Here is a 26,854-nt window from a genome sequence, read left to right on the forward strand (position 1 = left end):
TAGAGAGAGAGAGAGTGCATAAAGAAAGGAAAAGGGGGGGGGGAAAGGAAGAAAAAAGAAAAAGAAAAAAAAATCAAAAGACAAGCACATCCTTCAGCCTTTTGTTTCCACAACATCCACTGATATTTCACCACTTGCGTGTTTTTTCACTGCATTTAGAAAGTCATTGAAAAATGTTAATGGTCTGGTGGCAAAGCAGCCATTGGGAATGAAGAATGAGCCAGCGATGGAATGAGGGTGTGCAGCTAATGATTTCCTACATGAGCTGATTAAACATTGCCCTTCCATCTCTTGCCACCTAATTCCCTCCACTGCTGATTTATGGAAAAAAAAACACTGTGTATGGCTCCTGCAGTTTTATTAGCCAGTAACAATTTAGCACCACAAGAGGCTTTTCCCCAGCTTCTAATTTTCTTATAATGAAGAAGAACAAAAAAGGGATGGAGAAAAATCTTTGTGCTCTCTTTGCGTAAAGGGTTGGGTTGGGGGGGAAGGAATGAGGGAAGTTAGTCCAAAAAAACTAACAGAAATATCAAAGAGGGCACCAGGTTCAGCACTTGGGATCCTGTTTATGATGAGAGGATCATTACTTCACAGAAATCATTATCCTTTTCAAGGCACAGAAGAAGACAAGTACAAGTTCCTATAAATGGAATCTGTCTGGTGCTATTTCAGTGTGTTTAAAAATAGCTCTACACCTCATTTTCCCTAATGCAGCAATGCCTGCTGCTAGGTCCTTTCCCGTAAAAGATCCATGACATTTCTTGAAAAGTTAAGTAGTGAGGATAGGGGCAATCTGTCCAATTTATTTTTATTATTTTTATTTTTTCTTATTCAAAATTAGGCCCCATTCTAGAAATGGAAGCATAAAGCCAGACCACTGTATCCGCACCAAGCCCTGCTGCAGTTCAGTGTGCTCCTATGAGGAGCAGGAGTACAGACGTGGGAACCTCTGCACACCAGAGGCTGTAATTTCATGAGATCTTGAGGTCTCTTCCAACCTAGAAATTCTGTGATTCTGTGAGTTTGTGAGGTATGGGGGGAAAGCTGCAGTCAACCACCATGGTGATCTCCAAGCGATTCCAGGCTGGAGGTGGAGAGTTTTGTAGTGGGACTCAATACAAAAGGAGCTGTCAGAGGTTTCTACCCTCTGGGAGGAACTAGCAGCCCACTAGACCTTATTAATGGGCTTACAGCTGGTCAGGTGGCATTTATTCTGCCAACCATTAGGCATCTTAAAGTTGGATGCTTAATCTAAGTTGGTCACTTTGGTATCTTCTGTTTTAAGCAGAAAGATTGGTCGCATCTTAGACTGGGGCCACCTCAGTGAAACCAGCACACTCAGGGCACTCAGCTGGCAGATAACTCTTCACTTTCTTTTGGTTGAGTGGATTTTCTGCTGGCCATATGTGCCAAAAAGGCTGTAAGCATGAGACAAAAGCCAGACACAGTGAAGGAGGAGAGGCAGAGATGTGCAATCAAGACTGGGCGGCAGTTACATTGGAAACGATCTAAGGATGAGTAACGATCTATCTCAGAAATGTAGGAAATTACATACTAGATCAAACCCATACATATCTTATCTCTGACATCAATCAGCACTAGGGATTTGAGAAAGAAATTCAGGACATCTCCTTTACTAAAAGACTATTTGATCTGCCCTGCTATTTTATTTTTTTTTTCTCTTTAATTCCATTAATGGCAGCCTTGGTCTGTACTGGAAAGTTAAGTTCCTTGCTAAATCACTGCAAATTTCCTATATATTATAAAAGCTGTATGTAAAATCTTGCTATTCTTATTATCTGAAGAATTTAGAGAGACTGCAATGATGGTCACTTTCTGAACCAAAGCAAAAGATGCCGCTTGCATAGGTCAGTGTAGAGCTATCACAGGTGAATAAACGTCAGTCAAGTTGGTTGAATTCAAGTGCTATATTTCATTACCAGTTTGATGCACTTTTGGCCAAAGACGATGGAAGGTTTCTTAAAAGCTCACGTGAAATCACACCATGGTGTCTAAGGAGGGGTAATAGAAAGGAGGGAGAAGAGAGACAACAGGGAGGCAGAGGTGGTGAGAGCACAAACTGGAAAGCTGGGCTTGCTGTTCGCACTGGAGCTGTGAAACAGAGGGAACACGTGGCTGCTTTTGATGGCTATGTGAGGGCACGGCACAACTCAAACCCTTCCTCAGCTACAGAAAACCTAGTTTTCCCCTGTGCTGACACAAAGAGAAGTAGGGATGCTAGGCCAGCTTTTCCCAGCAATCTCCTGCCCTAAGTAGCTGCTGTGCTGACTTTGTCTGGAGCTGGTCTCCAATTTAGTGGAACTTCCACTTTCAGGAGATGGATTTTTGAGTATGTAGTATATGAAAAACATAAGATCATCTGAAAGCAATCAATGTGGGATTTTTGTTGCATTTGCATTTTATAATAATAATAAAAAAATAAATCAACATTTTCATACAAGCAAATCTTCAGGATTGGGTTGAGCCTCTTTTAGGTTTGACTTGAAGCCCAGTGGCGACCACTGTGCCAACTGAGAGCTTTTCTCAAAGTTTTGCGTATTAGAGAAAGTTATTGTATCTGCATTACATCCTATACAAGGACTTAACTTGCTCAGGACTTTAGGTGCCATGGCTACAAAAATTGCGATCACACCAATGAGACACATCCTCAACAGAGAGAAATCAGGGAATTCTGTTAAATCCTCCAGAGCTGTGTCTATTTAAACCAGACATGAATCTGGCCTAATCATTTTGTGAAATCAATACTGAGCTGTAATTGAAGACCAATTCAAGAAGAAAGGTAGACTTTTCTTCTGATTTCCCTTTTGAGATCAATTGAACATATCTATTTGAATTTTCAAAGACAAAAGAAACAATATTGGCCTAGATATCTCCTCAGTTATGGCTGCCAAAAATTGGTCACCTATATCCACATCTATTATTTTTTAATTCTAATTCTCCACACACAGTTTTGGTTTTTGTTTTTCTTTTTTTTTTTTTTCTTGGAACAGACTCTGACACCAGAGTCCATTCTTCTGCAGAAATATTTCCCAGTCTGCTTTCTCTTCCCCAGACAGATATACAGATGATGCAATTTCCCTGCCATCATTTCAGAATGAAAAGCTTTTGATAAATCTCAAATTGCAAAGGCGTTTGTCCCTCTCATTCTTCCTGACTTGTGCATTGAGAATATGCTGCAGCAGAATGAAATCTGAGAGAAAAGAAAGTGTATGTCTGTAGGAGAGAAAATGATTTAAACAACAGAAAGGGCACAGTCAGATTTCCCTAGAGTTCAAAAATTTATGTTGACCAAAAGGTCATCTTGGCATAGAAGGAAAATGGAAAAGTTCTAAGAGGAAGGCAACAAAGAAACTGCTTAGCATGGAGATACTAATTCCATTAATAATTAGGCATTGAAATAAAAAGTGCTAAACTGTTCTATGACAAAAGGCTCGTGCTTCACGCACAGTATGCATGCAGCGCTGGGGAATCGTGAATTCAGAGAGCCATGTTTCCTTTTATATTTACACAATGTCAAACTATGATGTCCCAAAATCGTAATGGGGGTCTGCAAGCCCTATCGTAATAATAATAATAGGAGCTATTTAAGTCACTGAAAATAACATACATTAGTGTGAGTCAATCAAAAGCCTTCTCAGCTGTATATCAACAGGCTGTGTGTGCAAAGGTAAAAAGAAGAAATGCATGATATACTTTCCTGGATCCAGTCCTGCTCCCACTGAGGCCAAGAGCAGAGCTCATGTTGACCTCTCTTATAGCATAACAGTGTTTAAAAGAAGAAAGTATTATTTCCCTGTTGACAGTTCAGTCTTTGGGCAATGCCATAAATAAAAGCTTTGCGTTCTCTTCTGTGCCTTTTATCCCTGTGCCCAGAAAATGCAATTCTTGTATTTACAGTCTGTACAAGACAGGTGAAACAGTTCTGACACAGAACGGCACAAGCCCACAATTCAGGTTATTTACAAGTGACAGGCCAAATAACAGGGGGTAATTTGCACCAGAAGAATTCCTGGACAAACTTTGGCATTTATAAGTGGGTAGAGGTTTAAGACAGATAGTCAAAGTACAACTAGTACAACTAGTTGTTGTACTAGTAAGTACAACTACTGTGACTTTCTCCCACACCCCAAAAAGGTATTTCATAACAGATGACATATTCTGCATCACTAATACTGAAGTGTCACAAAAAAAGATGGGGAAAAAATAATATAAATAAAGTCTTTTGTTTTCTTTATAAAAGGGACTTTACAAAAGGATTTGTGTCAATAAAATACTTTTGTAGGGGGGTTCTTGGAAGCTTTTCTGATTTCCTGAAAAAGACCCATTTTACCAAAGCTGTGTTTTCCCATGGAAAATGGCTTCAATTAAGTTTTCCTGAATGGCAATATGTCATACCCCATATGCAAGCTAGAGCTAAGCACTGGTGATTCCCATGTTTGCTTAGATATTTATGGCATCATTTATAACTACTCCATTATGGTGAGAAATATTTTGACTTCACTCTTTAGATACAGCTCAACAGGGCCTAGACAGCTGACAAATGACAAATTGGAGCTAGTTTGTGCTTACACCTAGCATCATTTTAGGATGCATTTCAACCACCTTCCTCAGACCTGTGTGCTGCACCAGGTTGCCAGCAATCATTAAAACCACAGTGCTAATCTGTAAAACAGAAAACCTCCTGTGATAGAGATGACAAATATAAATTTTATCAAAAACCTATGCAACAGGCTCTATGTAAATCCTGGCCTAGATTTCCAACACGTCCTTGGAAAGCATTTTGATCATCATATATCCTTTATATAGTTTAAGAAGAAATATTATGCTGCTGCCTTCATAAATTTTATATCTATGCCAACTTACAGAAGACACAGTGTTGTCTTCCCATCCTCACAGATCCTGTACACCAGGTGTTCTTGCGTTACACAGAGAAAAGTCTGTAAAACATCCAGATTATAGATTCTTCCTTGAGTACAATTGCCATGAAGCACTATGATAATGTTAATTACTTTCGGAGGTTTCAGAAAACACGGTGTTCAGCACTGACTGCTGCCCTTCCATTCACATGTGGCTTACAAGTATTAGTTAAAGGTCTTTGTTGTAGTCAGCAGGTTTCTGCTGGCCTGGTTTGAGACACACTGACAGCTGAGTCATGCTCTTCAGCAGAAACACTACGTGTGTTTCTATTTCTCTTGTAAGTGTTGCCTGCGGAACAGATCTTTTTTCTCCCCTTTCTCCTCCTTTATCTCAGTGCAGCAGTCCCTAATCACTTTCCAACTGGAAAAGTCTGGATCAGCTCAGAAAACGTGGAGCAAAGTCAGATGGCTGGAGTTCAGTTAGTATGAACTGCATGCTCTCTGCTGTTACTTCTTTGGAAGAAGGGAGGCTCTTGGATGGCAGCATATTCAATGAGAGGGCAGATTGCACCAAATCACGTGTAAGGCTTTGGATGGGTTACTTTTCCTAGAGTTTAGCTCTCACATGTACTGAACAAATAAGCAGATTTGATATCCGTACTGCCTCAGATGTAGGAGGATGAGATGTAGTAGGCAAAGGAGAGGAAGTCCACAACAGAGTCAAATAAAAAGAGGAAGAAGAATATTAATACAGCATCTTTCTTTTTACTGTGAACAATCTGCTCCTTCCACTACCTGGTTAACGAGATCATTCCTCTGCTTGCTATATTTTTCACTGTCAAAAAACAACACCAAACAAACAAACAACAACAAAAAAAAACACCTCTCTGCAAGGACTAGACCACAGGTATCAGACGTGGTAAATACTGCTCCCCACTTCACGTTAACAGGCTTTCATAAAGCTTGGTCTAGCGGTAACTAAAAATAATTAGAAATTATACCCATCAGTTCAAAATATTGACATACATGAGAGAATATAGAACAGTCTTAAAACACCTCACTGTGGAGGCCATGATTTATTATTCCCATTTTTACAGGCAGCAAAACCAAAGCACAGAGATGTAAGAGCCAGCACTGTAGGCACTTTATGAAAAATGCAAGAGTTGCTGGCTCCCAGCCATTGGATCTAGGGGAAAGCTCAGCCTAGAACAGCCCATTAGTTTCATAAATGATCGTTGTCGAGTAGTTTTAGTAGCATTCTCTAAATGGATAAGACTGAAAAATAAGTTTCTCGAGAAACAGGACTAGCAAAGCCTGAGTTCTTATAGATTTCATCTAACCCACTTCCCCGGTCTGCAAGAGACCCAGTTCCCCAGCAAAGTCTTCCACGAACACCAAAGCATCAGAGCAAGTCTGAAACAACCTGTAGGTTGATCAAGACTAGTATGCCAACTGGCCAGTCCACCTGCTGCTGCATACAGGACACACACCAACTGACCTCAGCCTTCCCCACACTAGTGGGGATGTGACCTGAGTCTCTCTGCTCTTTTCTAACATCCGTTTTCAAAACACTTTTAGAATCTTAGTAGGACTTTTACACACACCTCCTCCTTCCACATTTGGTTGAACAGGCTAATGGATTCATACATTACCAGGGAAAGACAAACAGCATAATCACTAAGATATTTTTAAGGAAACAAAGTGACCTGCAGTACTGCTGACATTCACCAGGAGCCCTGCTGGCTAGATAAGGTGAACAGCCAGGAGATGACAGTCATAATTGTCTTCTGAAGCTGGTTAATAAGAATCACATTTGAAGACAAATAAAGTGGTGCTGTCTTGATTTAACTCTCCTACATAGAATGAATGTGGCTTGTTGTATCTTCAGCTTCTTCATTCAACAGCATACGATCAACTATTAACAGTTGATTCATCAATATTTTTCGTAATTTAAATAAGCATACAGAAACCACTGCTACCTTTATGTAGCTACATCATGTCTGTAATAATATGACATTGGAAAAAGATCCTAAGAAGAATGCATTAGAAACAAGGAGTGCAGTGAGATGAGGAGGATAACTTCATGCTTACAGCTTTCAACCCACAGTCACACAGCCAGCCCAAGGGTTGGCCTTACTCTTTTTAGGTCTGGCACTTTGGATTTCTTGTCTCTATCTAGCCTGGATCTGCAGGTTAAGAAATTAAAGCCAAAGCAGAAAGATTGATGTTTCTGTGTTCTACCATAAGTTACTGCTTGGTTTTTCTCAAACTGTACCCTGATTTATCTATTCTGTGATAGTAACCCTCAATGCTCATTATTTAGGAAGGTCACTTAGAAAGCAATTTGTTCTGCCATCCTCCACTATGCATCAGCTGTATACATCTCTGAGTTCTCCCAGCACCCAGAGAGAAAGCTATAGCTTTAACTTCAGTGTCTCAACTCTGATAATTAGTAGGCAGAAGCATGCATATATAGAGAATGGTATTTTTCTTGCTCTTTCTTGCTATTATTTTGCAGTAGAGTTCAGCAGCCTGACAAAGCAATGAAAACCACTAGGGCAGATAATGTGCAGACATGGAGAACTTTGACATGAGAGCAAAGGTCTCTTGGGAAACATCCTCCTGTGTTGTGCATAGGCGTGCATTCTTACTGGCTTACAGTGCATGCAAGATACTCTCTCCCTCCTTCACTAAACACCAAGTTATTTCATATGACCTCAACTGCATTAACACAACTCTGCGGTGATCATGGAGCAGCAGATGGGTGGTGATCAGATGCGTTGTGTTTGTGTCGAATAATAAAAGATGGTATCTCTTCTCAAGCTCCCAAAGCGATCTTCTGAGCACCACACACCTAGTTTAGTTTTTGGCAAGTGAATATAGGCAAAGGAAATCCAGTTTTGATTAAGACTGGTAAACCAGTATGTGCAATTCATTAAGAGTATGATCTCATGCTTCCTTATGAACCAGTATAGTCTGAATCTGGATGAGAGAAGGGCCTCTAAGGAAAACCCAGATGTTGTAAAGAACTAGTAATTAATATAGAATGCTCTTCCCTGTTAGTCTGTACTGAACCAGTGCCCAACCTGCAGCTATCTTTTGGATAAGACAGAAAATCAAGGTCTTGATTACCCTGTCCTTTCCTGCAAGCATAAAAATTTTTAAATCCAAGGTTCTGGCCAAATTCCAGTTAAGAAGATTATATTATATCTACATAAAATACTACTGTTGTTTCTCTATATACCTGTTAACAAATTTGATGCAGTTCTTGCTGGAGTAGAGCAGTTGCAGTGTTCCACCCCAGAAGTGTTGCATTTCAGCAGGGAGTGAGCAATCTCTTTGTATGCTGTGAGAAAAGCCCTCTGGGATTCTTTCAAATGAAAGGAGCTAAATAAATCTCAGTTATTGCTATTATGACTTTCTCCGGCATTTATCCACAGAATAAATGGATAGGTAAGTTGATTTTCAGGCTGCTCTTCATTATTTGCTGAACAAAACTACCTGAAAGTGCTTCACTATTACTTATACAAAATTTAATTTGGTGACTAATAGACCCAGGCAACTAAAGCAGGCAGAAGTCTATAATCAACATAAGGAGACTTGTATTTATTAGGTAGTGACTGGGGACTCCCAGGCACACAGAGGTTCCATGAACTTTCCAAATTGTATACTGGGCTTTTGTAAGGTTCCCAGGACTCATTTGAATTCACGGAACTTTTGTTCCTCTCTAACTCACATTCACGTGGCTAGATACTAGTCCCCACTTTAGCTGCTTTGAAATACAGGAAGAAATCCGCTGCTGGTTTCTCTTGTACCTGGCTGCCCAATTCTTACAGCTTTCCCATAACACAAGAAGTCTAAAAAAATAGCTTGTGCAGCCAGGATGTCTTTATGACCTCTGTTGCTTAGCTACCAGAAAGGTCCTACATGGCTACTGATAGCGGACACAAATATGAGCAGCTTGACAGTGCTTTTCTTTGCACTGGGGGCCTGCTGGATCCATTCTTCACTCTGTTGTGTTTATTTATATTTCACTGGACTTCCTCCTTCCACCGACTCCATTTCTCAAATGCAAACCAGTACAAAACGTAACCACAAATAGCCCAGGTCTAGCTGCAGAGGCTTTGATCTTTGAGACCAACCAGAGGCAAATGAACACATTCCTTCTGCTTAATACTTCAGGGAAGGAAAGGAGAGCAGAGCCCAGGGAAGGATTGTGTTTCTACCACTTATTACACCTCATTCCAGAAAGGCCAACAGTAGGAACATTCTCAAACCCGAGCAATTGGGGTTTTATACAGTGGGATCAGATTACCATAGATTCAACATTGGCCTTCTGCCAGACCGTGGGTAGTCATCCTTTCCCAGCTATTTCGTGCCTCGCACAGAAGTGTTCCTTTCAATGTAAGAAAAACTGTAGGACGCAGTGACAGCAACATTAGGGTAATCCGACTCTCTCTGACGTGAAGTTTGTTCTGACCCAGTGCCTTCTATGGGAAAGAGCAACTGCTCAGGAGAGATGCTTTCAGATCAGGTTGCTTAATGCAGAATCATAAGATTAAGCTCTAAGGAAAACAATTTTTCTACTACCCGCTGATCATTCATTCCATACGCTCCTAACCCCTCAAGGACAAGACTTGCTGACCGAGCCTGTCCTTTCATACACTCATTCTAGCACCTTCTGACAATCCAGAAACCCCAAACAAATCCATACTAATATTTCATGGATAACTTACTCTTCCACATTAGATGCTCAGATAACCTGGCATGGGGATGAATAAAGATACATGCAGACACCTAAAGGGCAACCCTTCTGTATTCATCCCGAACACACTCTGGCAGATGAAATAGTAGAATGTTTCTCAAAGGTCTGGTGGACCCTTACACTGTAAAGGTTTATAGCATTTATCATAAATCCTTGCTGCTGAAGCAATATACTAATATTGCAATGCTAATTCTACAGAGCCTGCCTGCAGCTCAGTTACTGACTCAGGTCAGGTAGCTATCTATATTGATTAAAGAGCCCGTGAAACTTCACTAATTAATTTTCATAATTAGCAGCTACCTTCTTAAAGTTTGTTTTACCTTTACAGCTATCCATCTCCCTAAACGGTAAATAAGGGGTGGATGTATCAAGCTTCTATGGAAAAAGGGTTCTTTTAAAGCCTTATCTGGACTAACCAGATGGAAACAGACTGTATCAGAAACCTGTAAAAACTCCCCTTAAGTGTGGTGCTAAATTATTTGCTACTTCAAATTCTTTTGTCATAGAAGCAACTATCATCCTTTACATAACTAAACTTTTTAAGGCAGTTTCCTAACTTCCCCCGGGACTGGGAATTTGGATGAGACCAACTGGTCACTGTGCACTATAGGATCTGATGTCCAGCTCTTCAGAAGAAATCAGACCTGTAGGCTACTGGAAGCAGATAGAAATCCTGAGCCAACTTCAAGAGTACAAGGTTTTGAGACAAAAGAAAGATGTGTGAGGAACTGTAGAGGGATACACCATGGCTCTGTGATGGATAGACAGCTAACTCCAGAGTGGTGATGTACACAGAAGGGAGCTTCCCCCATACAGAGCGAGCCAGGCAAAAGGAAAAGGTATCACGCTACATGGACTACATTAATCTAGTGCTCAAACCTGAAACTAAGTCTGTGCATTTAATGACTACACACTAGCCTCTGTCACAACAACTAAAATGACAGCTGGGAGATGGAAGAGGTCATAGTTTAATCAATTCTCTCTCTCTTTGTTTTACATAACTGAGGGTGATAGGCAGCTAATACATTTCACAGCCATGTGATAAATTGCACTGTCACCTGCACTTTGCCTGATACTCCTTCTTTGTCAAGGCTATTTCCACCATCCCTACTTTCACTCCAGTGCAACTGCGATAAAAGTCACAAGTGTGTCAACTTCTTTTCTCTGACAAGTGGATTTTTTCCATCAGTCTTTCTTGGGCAAAAGGATGGGGGTACCTGTACTGTTAAACCACAGTAAGAACTTTCATGGCTCCAATCAGAAGCTCTATGTCACTAAAAAAAGGAGTGTTTCAACTTTGCCCTGTAGCTGGTTCTTTTTGTTCCATGTCACGGAAGGGCCAAAGAAGCAGAGTTTAAAGCCATGACACTTTCAAGTAGAAAAGAATTTTACTTTTTTTTTTTTTTTTTTTTTTTTTTTTTTAGTGTTAGTTTTCTCTTTCTCTATATCTTATATAAATCAGATTCTTGTTAGACAAATAATGTTTTTACAGGTAATATGATGAAAGAGTTCTGTGGCACTTGGAAGGATGACTTTCCATTTTCATTCACATCTTTGCCATGCTTGATAAAACAGCTATCCCAGAAGCAAAACTAAAAATCAATTCAACTTATTAAGACTCTCCCTTAGCTCTGAACAACATAAGGTGTAGTGACAACAGATGACAGGTGTATTTCCTGTAGTCCACCACTCTTTAGATGCAGGACATGGCTTCTTTCTAGCCCTAACTCATGGGTTAATGGAAACAAAAGGGGACGGGATGTGCTGGTACTGAACTGGGATATTGCCAGGGTCCTGAAGTTTAGACATATCCATGCAGAGCAGAATATAAACCGGAATAAATTCTAATTCCGTAAAGGGCAATATTCCACATACATATTTGGTTAATTCATTACATTTGACACTGAACTAATATATCTCAACTGCCTCCATAAAATAAGGTTCCTAGGCACTGAAGTGCACGTGGTTCAAATTGTGGATGAGTACTGCACTATTTTTCTGTTCTCTGGATTCAGCCTTCATAAGTAAATATAGCAGCAGCATGATTGGAAAATTGCCCACAAAGGTGATAAAATGTAGGATTCATCCAATTTTGATATGTCCCTAAAAAAATTGATAGTTGTCCTTTCTTACTTAGAAGCCTGGTAGAATCAGGACTTGGAGACACACTTCAGGAAGCAGAGCATATACCTGGAGGGGCAGGACTTCACCCCTACTTTTTCACAGGCATCCTTTTCCATCTCACCACTTCTGTCTTCACTACACTGCTGCCTTGTTTTCCTTTTTGCCCATTGCTTCTCCTAAGAGGACTCCAAAGAAGGTGTTTGATATTGAAGATGTAACCTAATTAGAAGCCAAGGTGCTATAGACTCATTTCACGGGAAGTTCAATACCAATATGCTCAGACTATGAGCAAAATGCAAAGCTAGTGAAGCAGTCTGTCAGAGTAGGGAAATCCTGGGCAGGATAAAGGCAGGCAGTTTCTATGTCTTTGTTCTGTTTTCATAGTTTTGTCGTCTCAGGATGCCAAATCCCTTCTTCTTCCCTCTTGAGTAGAGAAGAATGGCAGTAAGGAGAGAAAAGGTTTTATGCTTTACTTTGATTATTCTTCAGGGAAGTTCCATTTGGTGGAAACAAGAAAGCTCTAGGATGTCTAGGATGGTTGGCACTAAGAGGAGATGTCAAGTGCTTGCTACTCTGTATTCAGAGAGGTATTCGGAGTATCTCTCACAATTTTTTTCCCTTCACACAGTCCCTTTACTGGAAAAAAAAAAAAAAAAAAAAAAAAAAAAAAAAAAAAACAACATTCTTGATGTTTCTTCCTCTTTTTAATTCTTTGCTGCAAGACAAGATGTAAAAACGTGATGGCAGATGGACATAGGCAAAGATTCCTTCTCATTGATTGTCTTTTCCCAGATGCACTTATTTTCTTTGAAGATCAGGCTAGAAGCCTTCCTAATCTTCATTCTACCCTGCCCATCTGAGTCTGAGAGGACATCACTCCTGACAGTCACCAAGAAAGATGCTGAGTGCAGCTGTGAACACACCACTGGATCCGTTCCCTAATATATGTTATTTTAGTGCAATTACATATGCAAGCATTCTATTGGACTACAACATGATTTAGCTAAATCGGAAAAGAGATCAATTTCAGCTAATTTAATTTGGATCGCTGTTATTTGAGAATCTCAGTGGTCCTACCTGAATTGTGCCACAATCCCCAAATGAGCTATAATCCATACTTTTACACTTCTATGAGACTTAGGACACAGACATAGTTCCATGAAGCTGACAAACAAAACTTTACGACCAGTTAAGATGGAGCAAATTGTTTAGGTCACCAAATAGCACTTTCTAAACCTCAAAACCTCAGGAAAGGAACAATGCCATAGTTTTACTTCTGCCTCCGAAATGTGGACAATGCATTAATTTACTACTTTTCAGGACCTTGGACACAGGCTGTTATCAAATGCCACCCACCACCGCCTTTCCACATTTAAACTGTTCCTTTTGAAATGACTCTTTCTATACTCAGAATAATTACAAGTAACGGATTGTTCTTCAACCTTTACCTCTCTTCTGTTTGCAAAAATCTGGATGTAAGACTGATTTTTCTTCATTTTTTTTTCCATCTACACTCAAGTCATGGAGGATGTTTCTGTTTCATTGCTGGAGAAGCTTGGCTTTCAAAATCAAGAACACACACAATTGCAGGTCTTCATTTCCCTCCCATGACTGTTCTATGGCCCATGCTTCCAACTGCCTCTGTCCCAGCTCACCCTCAGCTGAGATTCTGACAGAAAGGAAGAAGGAAGGAATGCAAATGCAATCAACCAAACACAAAAATTCAAGCTCGTATTTGTTGGAAATTTTTTATAGTATTTAGATAGCTTTTCTCTTCATAGCCATGACACAAAGCCCTGGACACCGAGCAGATCATACTAGCAATGAAGATATTAACAACATTAAAATTGTGGAAATATGTTCTTCAAGTTGTAGCTCTTTACACCAACAGCTCAAAAGCATAAGCCTGTTTTCTTTGCATCAGGTTATAAAGAAGAAAGAAAGAACTAGTTAAAGCAACCATGATACAGTTATTTCACAGGAACCCAAAATTCTGCTTAGAAGTTTTTGTTTCCATGTTCTCTATTATCAATGACAGTATAGCAGGTATAAAAGTAGCCAGTGTTACTGAAAAGATCTAAGGTAATACTCCTGGTGCCAGAGACCTACATGGGGAAAAAAAAAATAATCACCCTTTGATTTCTGAAGCGAGCAAAGTGGATTTGGGCATCATTGACAGAGGTTGAACATGATACCCCACAAGGTAATCTTTACCGCCACCTTTCTGAGCTGTAACTGTATTTTAATGGCAGAAGTAAAAGGCAAGCAGAAGTCAGTATAATAACCAGGACTCCTCAGAGATCAGCTCTGTTCTGGCTTTGTCTCAGGCTTATCTGAGTGAGCCAGGTACTATTTTCTATTCTCATTTTAAACTTAATCTCCTCTTTGGTATGTATTACAAACACAGATTAGAAAGCCTTGACTTCACATGATGTGGCTGGAACAGAGGGAAAAGTAGAGGCCAAAACCATAAAAGAAGAAGCCATTAGAAATAGGAAGCTGTTGACATGGTGTAAGGAAAGCAAGAGAAAACATAAACCAATGATCCAGGATCTTCCAAGTTGCATTCTCCAGGGTTTTCCAAAAATATTTGCTTCAGACTTTATCTACATTCTTTGTACAGATCCTCCAAAAATCTGTATGCTGGGCAAAGAAATCAGGTTCTCCCATACACAGTAATCAAACAGAGCAATCAAGCCCTTGTTTCTCAGCACTATTGGATCTGTTCTTTGTTGTCTCACTAGGAACGCAGCCCTAACAATAGCGTAGGGTTCAGAATGAATCAGAGTCCCTGCTTGTGCTTTCAGGGACAGGATGATGCCTAAACATAATCAATGTATGCCAGCATGAATCTGGAGCAAATACTGTAAAATTCTAGTCTAGGGCTGTCAAATAACTCTGCTAATCCACTCAGTCTTCAGCTGTGTTATCTTCCTTTTTTTAAGTCCCGGCTCACTTCCCAGATGCAGTTCTCTCCCATCCCTGAATTCACTTCCAGGCCCCAGTGAGGCTCTCTTTCATTTATGTAAAAGTTCAGCCTTGAAATTAGTTTGGAGGATATGCAATGTGAGGATCTCATTCATCAGTCATGAAATTAAACAAACTTTCTTCCCACAGTATCTGATGTACTTTGAAAATTATAAAAAGAGTATTACCAAATTTGTATTATACTTCATATCTAACCTTATCCCGTACTGAGTGACCAGACTTTAAGAAACTTATTGTGAGCACAGGGGTAATGGGGTAGAGAAAGCACAAATCCATGGAAAAAATATTGCTCTTTTCTTTTTCCTTTCTTCTTTTGTATTTTCATTTTCTTTCTTTTCTATTTTCTGTCTTTTCCAAGACTATTCTTTGCTTGAAAACAATGAACTTATAAATGTGCCACTATTTCCTTGAAAGTCTAAAGAATGAGATCCCAAGAATTCACTTGTCTTTCCTATTATCTTTTCCTCTTAACATTCAGCTAAAAAAAAAAAAGCTCATCTTAGAAATTATTATTATTCTCCAGTTTGCAGGCAGAACATCAGTGTTTTTCACTCCAAAAAAGATACAAAACATGATTAGATAGAAAAGTGATGAAAAAAAAAAAAAAAAGATCCGAAATAATTTAAATTCCCTTGCTCAGGACTACATTCTCTCATGTACTGTGCACTTGGGGTCTGATCTAAAACTCACTGAAGTCAATAGAAAGACTCTTTATATTCAACGGGCTCTGGATCTGCCTCTTTGCCTTCATCTTCACCTCAGTCTAAGTCTGTAATTCACAGGAGATTTTCCATCTCTTCAGGTAGACAGTTAATTCATGGTATTAGCTCCTATTGTTTTATTTCTAAAGAGGCAGGTGAGGTGCAGTTCCACTGAATTAGTGCTAAGCACAACTGGAAAGAACAAGTCCTGGCCCACACAACTCCACCTAAATGAACATCACCCCACATGGCGTAAATTAAATACGCTTGTCTTTCTTTTGGTATGGAAGTGAAGCAGGCAAAAGGTTTGGGGCTTGTGTCAGAAACGAGCTGCATGGATTTAAATGCAGCTACTCTAACTGAAGAGGTCAGCTGATGTAAGCCAAACTAAGCCCCTGATATATATAGCTCTGCGTACATAACACTGCATGTATCTGAGTTCTAGTACACACCTTGAGTGAAATCAAAAGAACTTTGCGTGTGGGCAGTCTGGGAGAATTAGAGGTACTCAGAAGATGCTGTACATCTCTGAGGATCTGGCTGCCACTCAGCTGCTACCTAGCATCAAATGTATGGTTGCTGAAACATCAAGGATCCAGGCTACTGAGTGCCTTAGCTTCCAAAATCCTGATGAGAGCTGAGAAATACAGAAGCACAATGAATATCTCAGAGCTCAGCAAGATTAAACTCAAGGTTTTACTTAAGGGTTCTTATTAAGGTATTATGAAAGTAGCAGATAGACCTATATACAAATGAAATTTATCACTAAGTTTGTTCTTGAAGCTGTTTCATGAACAATTCTTGTCCAGATACCACATTGAAGCAGAGTGAATGCAGGTATGGTCACCATATACTGCCATATTTCCCTTTCCCTCCAATTTCTCCCTTTTGCTTATTTATTTATTTTTTTTTTAAGATCATACCTTCCTTCTAGTTTCTTCTATATTTTCCCCATCCAGATAAGAGCATTTTTTAGTTTTCATTAGTGTCTGTCCTGCCATATAAAATTGTACATCACGCTTTCTACCCTATGGGATAGTCAGTTTTCTGCAGGCTATAAATCAGCCTGAGCTAGAAGCTGCTGCAATTAGAGGAGACAAAGACCCAACAGCGCGCAGCTACAGACTTCAATGTTCAGATAATAAACACTAGGGATAATGGATAATACACTTCACAACATGCACACTCCCACACCTAAACACACCCACCTCCATATGTACACACAGAAATGTTGTCTGCTCTACCCCGGTAAACCTATAGCTTTTGCAAAGGAAATTTCAAATGTTTAAAATTCTTGATTGAATTGTTTACAAGCTTTCAATTAGAAGAGCTTGTAAAGAGTAAGCTAAAACAGAGAATTCTTGCAGGCAGTCTAAGAAGCATACACTGGAGAGAGCAAACAGGCTCTATGGACACGGTGTACTCCCTGCTCCGTCACTGTCGTCCAGTCTTCTTGCTACAGCTGTTCTCAGAGAGCAGTGAAACTCTCGATGCTCTGCTCTAGACTTGAGATTCATTTTCACCAGAAGCAGGGGAGGGAGCCATAGAGACGCATCAGTAATTACATCTTCAGCATAATATTTATGGACAGTTCCTAGGATAAAGAAGCCTGCAGAGGAGAAACACCCTCTTATAGGAAAGAAATTGGCTAAAGGTTTTTGGAAGCAGGCAAGGGGGTAATTCATGAGTAGCATATGGATATGAAGGTGTACAGCTTGTTCAGAATGGACAGGCTAGGGAATAAGAGATAGGGCACTGCCTCGTATGTCAAGGTGTTCATGCACTTCTGAAACACCAATTACAGTGGGAGACAGATTTGCTGACAGTGCTTGCATGGTGATTAAGACAGCAAGCAAATGAGTGCTCTGACAATACCAGTACCCACCTATATCACCAGTGGGATCAGTTATGAGGGCCTGCCAATAAAGCTGTTTCCATCTGAGTGTGTCATGTTTATGCTCTGAGCATACAGAATACCAGTAAAATCATAAGAAAAATGTTAAACATTTATATCATGGAACCAATAGGGTATTATAATCAAAAGTGTGGCAGGCTACCTGACAAGTCTCACTCCAGCATGAGGTAGAGAATGACCATTAATGAATGAGATACAGGATTACCTCCTACACTTCAGTGAGAAGGGAAAGAAAAAAGGAGAGGGAAAACAAAAACAAAAACACAACACTTTTCTTATTTGCTGACATTGACCAGGGTCAAGGCTCTTGAACTCATTGGATCGCCCCCAGATTCTGTAAGGTAAAAGAAAGGTACTCAGCAAGAGATCTGAAAACAAGTATTCATGGGTTTACAATCATCAGGCACCCAGCTGGTATAATCAGATGATTCAGCTGGCCAGTTCTGGGTTATTACAGAGCATCAGCCAGACTAAAGGAGTGTCAGTACACTGGAATCTACTTCCAATCTACTTTTAATACCTTCAGTTGATCAGAAGCTACTGTCAATACCTTCAAAGAATGAAGAGACTTTGGGAAACAGAACTTGCAGAATGAGAGATAAAGCCAAGGTGTTCAAATAAAATGAGCAAAGATTTTGCTTGTTGTATTGTAACTGTGATGAGATTTGCAATTTGTGTTTGAGCTATGCTTTGACAGAATAACGTGGTTTTATTTGTCTTGTAACTTTGCTCAACTACAAGTATGATTTCCAGGTAAAGCTGACTCTCAAGAGGAACTCTGTTTCCTTCAAAGTCAATGAGCCACCGTATCAACCAGCTTCTGTCTCACTTTGAAAGACCTTGTCAACCCAGCACAAGACATGTGGTTCTCAAGCATTAAAGCACAAATTCAGATTTTCCTTGCAAACAGTGTCAGAAGAGAAAGACACACATTTCAGAACCATATTCCTCTGACAAAAAGTGCTATCATGGAAGAGCTCCACCAAAACAGCAAGAGAATAAATCAAATGGACAAGGCTTTATGTAAATTTTCCACAGTACTCAATGGAGGTGGGTGGGTGGGTGGATGAGGATCCTTAAGAGTCTTCTTTCTTCTAAGAAGAGATTTAAGAACAGTCAGTTCCTGAGAAAAAGGATATAAGAACAAACCAACTATGTTACTACAAAGAAAGGTAGCAACAGTGTTAAGAGTCCAACTTGGCCATATCATAAGCTCTTTGTTGACTTCAAATGTGAGACAAAAATACACTGAAAGTTGAAAAAAATAGATTGGGTAATATGAATGACTGTAAGTGAAAGAACAGCTAGGAGTAAAGCTGGAAAAATGAATGTACTAAGTGAGATGAGACTGGCAAAAAATCACACAGAAAAGGACAGCATTCTTTAAATTTACTATAGTAAAAGACAGCATAAAGTAAGTCCTAGTCTACTGCTCCTAAGAGAAGGAAAACCTATTGATAGTAAGGCTGAGAAGAGCGATTTTGCATCAGTTTTCATAAAAAGGTCAACCGTGATGAATTAATGTTGTTAAGAACTAACAAAGAAGTTAAAAAAGGCCTAGAATACAAAAGGAACAGGTTAAAGAAGTTACATGGCTTAGATCTTTCCAAATGAGCTGAATCTGCTATATTCCTTCTGCAGTTCTAAGGAACTGACTCAATCAATCGCAAAGCAGTTAACGATTATTTTTTTAGAACTTAGGAAGGTCTGGTGATGAACTAGATAACTGATACGAGGTAGTGACTATCTTTTGGCGATAGAAAAAGGAGGAGACTGAAAACAATAGACCTGTCAGCTTAACTTTAGTTCCTCAGAACAAAGAAACAATTTAGAAGCACCTAAGGAGAAAAGAAGAGGTGGGTATCAGTCAACACACCTTCGTCAGGTACAAATTATGATTAACCAAATAATTTACTTCTGTGAGAAGGTATCAGGGCAATACCCAGCAGCCAAGATTCCGTAGTAAAGTTTTTGAAACTGTCTCAAATTCTCAGACCAAATAAGAAGCGTGGTCTAGATGGGCTACAGCAGGGTAAATACAGAAACTGTTTAGAAAATAGTATGCAGAAAACAGTTCTTAGTGTTCCACTGCCAAAATGCATAGATGTGCTAAATGAGCTTCAGCGGGACTCCGTCATGGATTTGGTACAATTCAATATTTTCATTAAAGATTTAGATGAAATAGAAAGTATGATAATTTGATTTGCAGATGAAACCAAAGTAAGACAAAAATTGCATTAGAATTCAAAATCATTTTGACAAACTGGAAAAGCAGCCTGAAGAAAACAGCTGCAATTCAATAGGGTCAAGTACAAGTTACTACAATTAGACAGGAATAATCAATGGTACAAACACACAAATGAGGAGCAATGACTAGGTAGCATTTCTGCTGGAAAAAAAAAAAACAGTCTGCATTATTGAAGATTACCAGCTGAATGTGAGCCTGCTACTCCTTTCTGTAACAAAAATGCAAATACAATTCTGGGTGGGTATTCCAAAAAAAAAAAAAAAGAGTACCCTAGCAAGACACACAGATTAATCTGTTTTGCCTTGATTCAGTACTGTTAAGCTCTCCGTTAAAAATCTGTTTCTAGTCTCAGGAAAGCAATTCAAGGGGGACTTGGTGCAACTGAAAAGGGTCCAGAAGACATCACTGAAAAGCAGATAATCTGCTCCCAATGGCTAGGCTGGATAAGGCAAAAAATAATGGGCAAGGACTTCCCGTAGCAAGATAAGACTCAGACTAGATACCTGGAAAACATGTTCTAAACATAAGGATAGTAAATGCTGAGATAGATTGTTTGGAGAGAGTCTGGTAATTGCATTATTAGAGATCTTTAAGAAAAAAATTAGACTAACATATAGGAATGTTACAGGTTAAGTAGATCTTCACTGGAGAAAACAAATGACCTGTGGAGATCCCAGCCAGCCATTAACATTCCCCACCATGGGAATATAGGAGGAATAATTTCAGTACTAACTGGCAGAACAGAGACAAAGGAGCAGCAGGACATTTAGAGGTCAGGTCTGCTACAGCAATGCAGGACGACTTCCACCACTTTCCACCAAGCCTAGCAGGAATAGTTGCATATCAGGAATGGTATACACTGCTGAGGTTACACAAAGAACCCAAGACTGGAAAATCAATCACTACTGGACACAGCAGTATTTAAAACCAAATCACTGTAAGGTCAGAAGACAGGAAGACAAGAAAGTACAAGCCTATATCAACATGCACGAATTGAACTGTGCAGTGTAAAAGGTAAGCTTGAATAAAACTTGCTTATGCTACAGCTAAATTTAGGGAGTGTTACAGGTCAACTCCTTTCTTGCAAACTCACTCCTCTTCACGAAAAGTCTAGAGAAGATCAAAAGGAAGGGAATTAGAATGAGCTTTCACTGATGAGCTGCTAGGAACAAATAGATTAATGAAAGCTGAGTACAATGCACTAGCAGCAACCAGGTTTGGCAGGGCTGCTATCACTGGGTCTTAGTTTATAGCAGTATAGATGAAGGGACAGGCCAGCTGGGCAGAGCTGCCAAGTGAATCATAATGGATCAGGAGTACAGGGCTTCCCTTCGGAAGGCTGAGCTGGGAACATGGCACTGGGAATTCTTTTTCTTACCAATTTCATCTAATCTCTTCTCTTCTCTCTAAATCCCTTTTCTATTCTAGGCTTTGTTTCTCTGGAGCCACTTGTAACATTCCTTTGTTGTGACTGAAGGAAAGAAACAAAAGCAGCAGCAAAGCATTTTGCTGTATTAAAAGCACAAAGAAGAAATGTTTTGCCGACTGAATGTGGACTCTGCATTCTTAACTGTCCTCATCCAAAGCACAATAAAGTCTTCAGTTGCTTTGGGTCATATTCACAGTACAAACTGGTATTTCATCAGCCTGGTGTGGATTATACAGGACTGAATTATCACAGCATAAACTCTGAATTGTATTTTATATAGCCTATGGATGTGACGCTTCCTTTCATTTTCCCATTTGCATTTTAGCAAGGGCTACTAGTAGGTGTCATTCAACAGGGTTTGAGGAGATGAATTTCCACCTTTCACACTGATAGGAAGAGGGTTAGACTCTAAAAAACAAAAGAGAACAGATTAGAGCCATAAACTATGCTTTTCCTATCTAGTTATAATTAGAGTTTTTCTTTTGAGGATGAAGTTCCTATAAACTCCATCACTAAGCAGGTGGAATAAACTATATCATGGCAAGCTACAGGTAGGTAAAAAATAAAGTATGCCTTCTCTTTTCTAGAAATGAATTAGCTCTGGTGTTATAAAATCTCTAACAAATTGGATTAAAAAACAGACTCCTCTTACATCTTTATGCACAACAGAAATAGCACTCTTGCTGCTGGGAGATTTATTCATGTCACAACCAAAGCACTTCACGTGCCCAGGAAGAGTAAGTCTTTTGGCTTTTACCTCTTGTGACATCCTCAATACATTAGCCTTTCCATCCACAGACCAGGGTATATTAGAGATTAATACAGCTCAGCAACTCAAAACACACAGATTGTCAGTCCCAGTAATCAGCCTGAAGAATTTAGAGGACAGTTGTTATTTACAGAAAGTGATAAGAGACCCAGCAGAACACTTAGCTCTAAATAAACAATGTGGAAACTTCACTACCCAGAAAGTCCTAAGTGGCGAATGCACAGCTCAGATGTTCCTGAGTGCGGTTTGATTGCATTCATGCTGAGAGATAGCAAAAGCAAAAGAAGGGAAAGCGTAAGTCAGAAAGCAGGGGGCCTTTCTCACATGGATTCACTCTCGGTGTTTAGCTCTGGTTTGTTAGTTCGTTAAGAACGCGTTACAAAAAAACAGTCTCTACACACATATCACCAGCTCCATCGTGCAGCGGTGTGGCATTTGTTACAACACACGGCTTGGTTACGGGGCCTTCTGGCGTTTGGGCAGTAGCAGACCTCACTCCAAGGGCTCTGCAGAGCCTGAAGGGAGCTGGCAGGGCCTTTTTGCAGCACAGAGTACCAGGTAACTGCAAAGTTCTTCACTTTTCTCTGTTCCCTCCACCAGAGTCCATACTTGGCAACACGAAGGGAAACATTTCTCTTGCACAGCACTCAAGCTTATGGTGAAGTGCAAGGAACAAGACAGGCAGCGTACACCTTGTTTAAATGAGAACACTGATGTGTGGATTGCAACTTAACCCTGGGCCTGAAGTGTAGATCACAAATTAACCCTGAGCCTGAGCTGCTGGCTAGCCTAAGATGGGATCATGTAGAGAAGTGTCCCATTAGAACAACAACTAGACTGTAGCCAAGCCCTATCTGCTTAGAAACATGCAGCGACTTACCTCCAGCCCATCCTGCCACTGGGAATTCGAACAAAAAGGGCAAGCTGGGAGCCCTGAGAAGTACAGCATGCAGAACAGTGCTTTAGCACTTCACCTGTCTTAAAACTGCATGAGGTTTCTGCTCATCCTAATGCTGGAGGGAAAAAAAAAAAATAAAAACACTCTCCAACAAGCTGCTGCTATTCACATGAGGACTTGTGATCGAGCTCTAAATATAGCAAGGTGGCACAATAGAGAGGGCTCCCGCACTTATGTTAACACCAGGAACCAGAGCTTAGCGATTTGAATGGGCTGATAATAGCTTCCATGGCTGGGCACTTAGTGGATAGACTTTGCCAGCTGCTGAATTCCTTCCAGCAGCTTTTTTGATGCACTATTATAACTAGGCAGATGTTGGGCTAAAGTAAAACCTGACAGAGTTCAGAAATAAAATGGTGTGCCTGCCTCCCAAGACCTACCCTTGCTGATCTTTGAACTCGGTTGTTATCTTGAAGGAAAGGTTCTTCTGAACTTCAGTATGAATCTAATTAATGAGTTAATTCCCTGCTAATCTATTCTCTTCTTTGTGTCCGTTTCATGATTAATTTAGTTCCAGTGAATTTCCTTTACTGACTGCAGAGTAGAAACACATTTCCTATCCTATTAATCTCTACTTCTGACCCATCAGCAGGGGACTAAACAAGGGCAAATGCCTCCATGCTTTTATTTTCTGAGCCATTACAGGGCACAGGTGATTTCTAGAAAAGCTATGTGGGAGTAAGTAGGGAAATTCTCCAGGCATGCTGCGCCGCTACTGTAAGAGAAGATGGAGGAAGATGGTGTAACTGCTGTAAATGAGTTGAAAACTCTGCCCACTTACATCAGCCACAGATCTAGCTGAGAGGACGAGCCAGCAGGCTGCACACTGCACGGGAATGTCACTCAGATGCAAAGGATCAGAGAAACAGCCAAGCCCATACCCTGCAAAGATAAATTCTGTTGAGAGAGACACAACAGGGATCTGGGTTTTGTTACTCCTGAAGTTCTGAAGCTCCCTGATCAACTTCCAAAACTATTTTCCTGGTGTGGAAGAGAAGATCTTGCTTGGAGAAGACAGACTTCTCCATTTCCCTCCACCTTCAATACTTGGGAAAGAAAGGAAATTTGGCCTGTTTACCCCTCTAGTTACTCTTTCAATGTTTAAGTCTTAGAATGGAGTCCTCATAATTAAAAAACAAAAACAAGCAAACAAAACAACAACAAAAAAAAACACCATCTGATGTTCAAATTTAGAAAAAAAAAATATACTGTATTATTGGTAGAAGTACACAAACATGAAAGAAAGTAGCAGTAAGGCTGTCATTTTCCTAGGAAAGCTAAACAATTAATAACTGCCTGAAATAACATGGGGAGTAAGCACATGGCTGCAGCTTTATACCTCTGCATCCTGTTCAGAGCTAGGCTGTTTATTTCCTTCAAGGGTTTACATCTGTTAGTATTAAGCCACACTAACAGCTCTGATGGGTTTACATGTATCTTGCTGTTGCATGCATCTCTTGAGAAAACTCAGGGATGGGAAAGGTTACCTTCCTGCAATCGCATTCCTACCCCCACAGCTCTCATGTGCCCTTCAGGGAAAAATGTTTAAAACAAAAGAAAACAAAAAAAAAAGTAAAAAGAAACAAAACCAAAGCAGCTCACTTCCCCCTGAACAGCACAAAATATATTGGGGCTGTGTAACATACACGGCAGAACAAGTACTGCCAGTGAGTAGCAACACAAACCTTCCATCTGATGACACGATGCTTCAAGGACATTTTTAATGATGGATCAAGGACACTGCTGTTTGAGAGTCACCTTATTTAAGTTCTATTAACTGCACGCAGATCCAGCACCCCACAAGGGATGGAGTAAAAGCGAGAAAGTACCAGAAGGCATGAGAGACATCTATGCGAACAGGTATCCGGTCTTCATGACTATTCCTGTCACACCTACAGGGGAAATAATCTCTGAAATTTCAGTAACCATCTTCCTACTGATCCTTCACCAATAGCTGGTTACTCAGAGCCACTCTGTAAGTGGATGGAAATGCCAGACATGAGGAAAATACACTGAAAAGAGTAGAGACCTCAAGTGAGCCTATTCATTATTCCCTTTCTGATAAATTCCAGCTCCTATGCCAGAGTACTCCATTTCTGAGAAGTTTAAGGAATTAGTGGATGCTTTGTTACAGACATTTGACACTGGTGGGATTAAATTCCTGATGGACCATGACCAACAGAGGGACCTGAGCTGGAAAAAAGAAAAAAAGATCGCAAGTTATGCAGTGATCCTGAGTAAGCTGCTCCCAGTTTTGCTGTATCTCCAGGTGCTGGGTCACACATGACTAGATTTCCCAAGCAGAATGCTATACAGCCAGCAGTGGCAGTATTACGGGCTTAGCCTTCAGGCCTTGCTCTCCAAGGAGTTTCTCCACTTGGAGCTGAGGCTTTGATCCTGAACAGTACATTTGCACAATAAGAGTTCGGGTATGATTTTAAGAAGTGAGAGAAAAGTGAACAAAACCCCTGCTTCTGAGTCTTATGCCTCCAATCTGCTCTTCCTTTGAAAGGGCAAAGATGCTTCAGAGACATTGTTAAAATACCTAAACCATTTTTTCAGCCTATTCCATTATTTATGTTTCCACCCATAACATTTTATTTTTTTTTTTAATCCTGAGCTCTTGAAAGTGAGGCATCAGTTTGTTTGCAGTCTTCAGGATTACTTCCATGAGCTGCAAGGAGAAGGCAGGGAGAGGGGTTAGCTCTTGGTCTGCTTTTGACCTTCCATACCCATCTTTTTCAGGGCCCCTCTCTCTTCTCACTGTTCTGTGCTACCCACAAGCTGCCGGCATCACAACTCCATCCATTTGTTTTTCTACTTTGTATTTGGTCCTTTCTAGACATCGGTAAGAATAATCATTGACTTCAAGTCAGACAGATAAATACAGTTAAATGGTCTTAAAAAAAAAAAAAAAAAAAAAAAGATTTCTTATGGGCATGCACTTTCACCTGAGAGATTCTGGTTTCCTTCACATCTCCTATTTGTGGCCAGTAAATTTCCAAGGTAATAACGGCTTAAAGATAAAATGGTTTCTCCAATACATTCATCAAATCAGGCTGATTAATCCAGGAACCTACCACTCTTCTTGAAAATACCAAAACTCAACTGCAATGCATGCAGACAGTAAAAGTGAAAATATTACACAACTGTTACTTTAACAAATGCTATGCTGTCTTTAGCAAAACCATCTTGAATTCTTGTCTTCCTATAACTTTAAAGACAGTGCATAAATAAGGAGGGTTCCAGACCGGGTGATAAAAGTACTTAGAGGCATACGAAGACTGAAAATAAACTGAGCATCTTTCATGACCAGATGTACAAGAAGAGAGGTGATAGTTGTTTACAAAATAACTGGCAATTTGGGCACTCCCAATTATTCTCTCTTACAGCAGAGGACAAAAATGCATTTGCAAAGGTGAAAGACCAGCTGATGAAAGGAAATACTCTTTCTTTCTGCACAACACACAGCTAATCTATAAAACTCATGAGATAGCAGCGTGCAGCCAGGAGCAATATAAGATTCAAAAAGCATTAGCCACTACTACAGAAAATCAGAGCCCTGGAACATTTCATTAGACAGGATTATTGCTATTATAATTATTTGGAAAGGCTACAAATTCTCATGTTTCCAGGTATAAATAAATAAGTGTCTGAAGATCGAAAGGCATTCCCCTAGGTGGTTGGGGTAGTCTGTAATTGCCCACTATGGCAATTTCTTGCATCCCTCATCGAAATCTCTAATGCGGAGCACTGTCAGATAGAACACTTAACTGGACAAATGTACTACAATGGATCCTGTCTTCTTATGATTCACTTATTCACAGATGAAAATACAGGTTGTGTGCTACAATGAAAAATAAGTATTAATACCAGCAAAAGCCTGCCAAGATAAATCCAGGTAGCAATACTTTACCCAAATTCTTGGCTGCCCCCTGCAGGTCGACGGAAGATGAGACACTATTTTCCTATCTGAAATGGGGGTTTTGCTTGCTATTTGAATTGCATAGGACTTTTATCTTTTAATGAGATGCTGGTGCTTTATGGAAGATGCTGTAGAATGGCATCTTCAGAAAC

The 26,854-nt window shown here is 40.0% G+C and overlaps 1 protein-coding gene across 2 annotated transcripts in view; it reads right to left on the reverse strand.

Annotated features, from left to right (window-relative positions):
- The window catches only part of AGBL1 (AGBL carboxypeptidase 1), a gene marked incomplete at its 5' end in the record, with an annotated part of 297,365 nt that overhangs the window by 54,639 nt on the left and 215,872 nt on the right, over positions 1-26,854 (reverse strand). The window contains one exon of one of the 2 annotated variants that reach the window (XR_014318278.1): positions 22,700-22,824. The exons of the other annotated variant lie outside the window; for it this stretch is intronic. Of the gene's footprint in view, positions 1-22,699; positions 22,825-26,854 lie in introns of those variants that run through there. 2 annotated transcript variants of the gene reach the window in all.

Source organism: Aythya marila, assembly GCF_965140915.1.
Source record: "Aythya marila genome assembly, chromosome: 11".
Lineage (NCBI taxonomy): Eukaryota > Metazoa > Chordata > Aves > Anseriformes > Anatidae > Aythya > Aythya marila.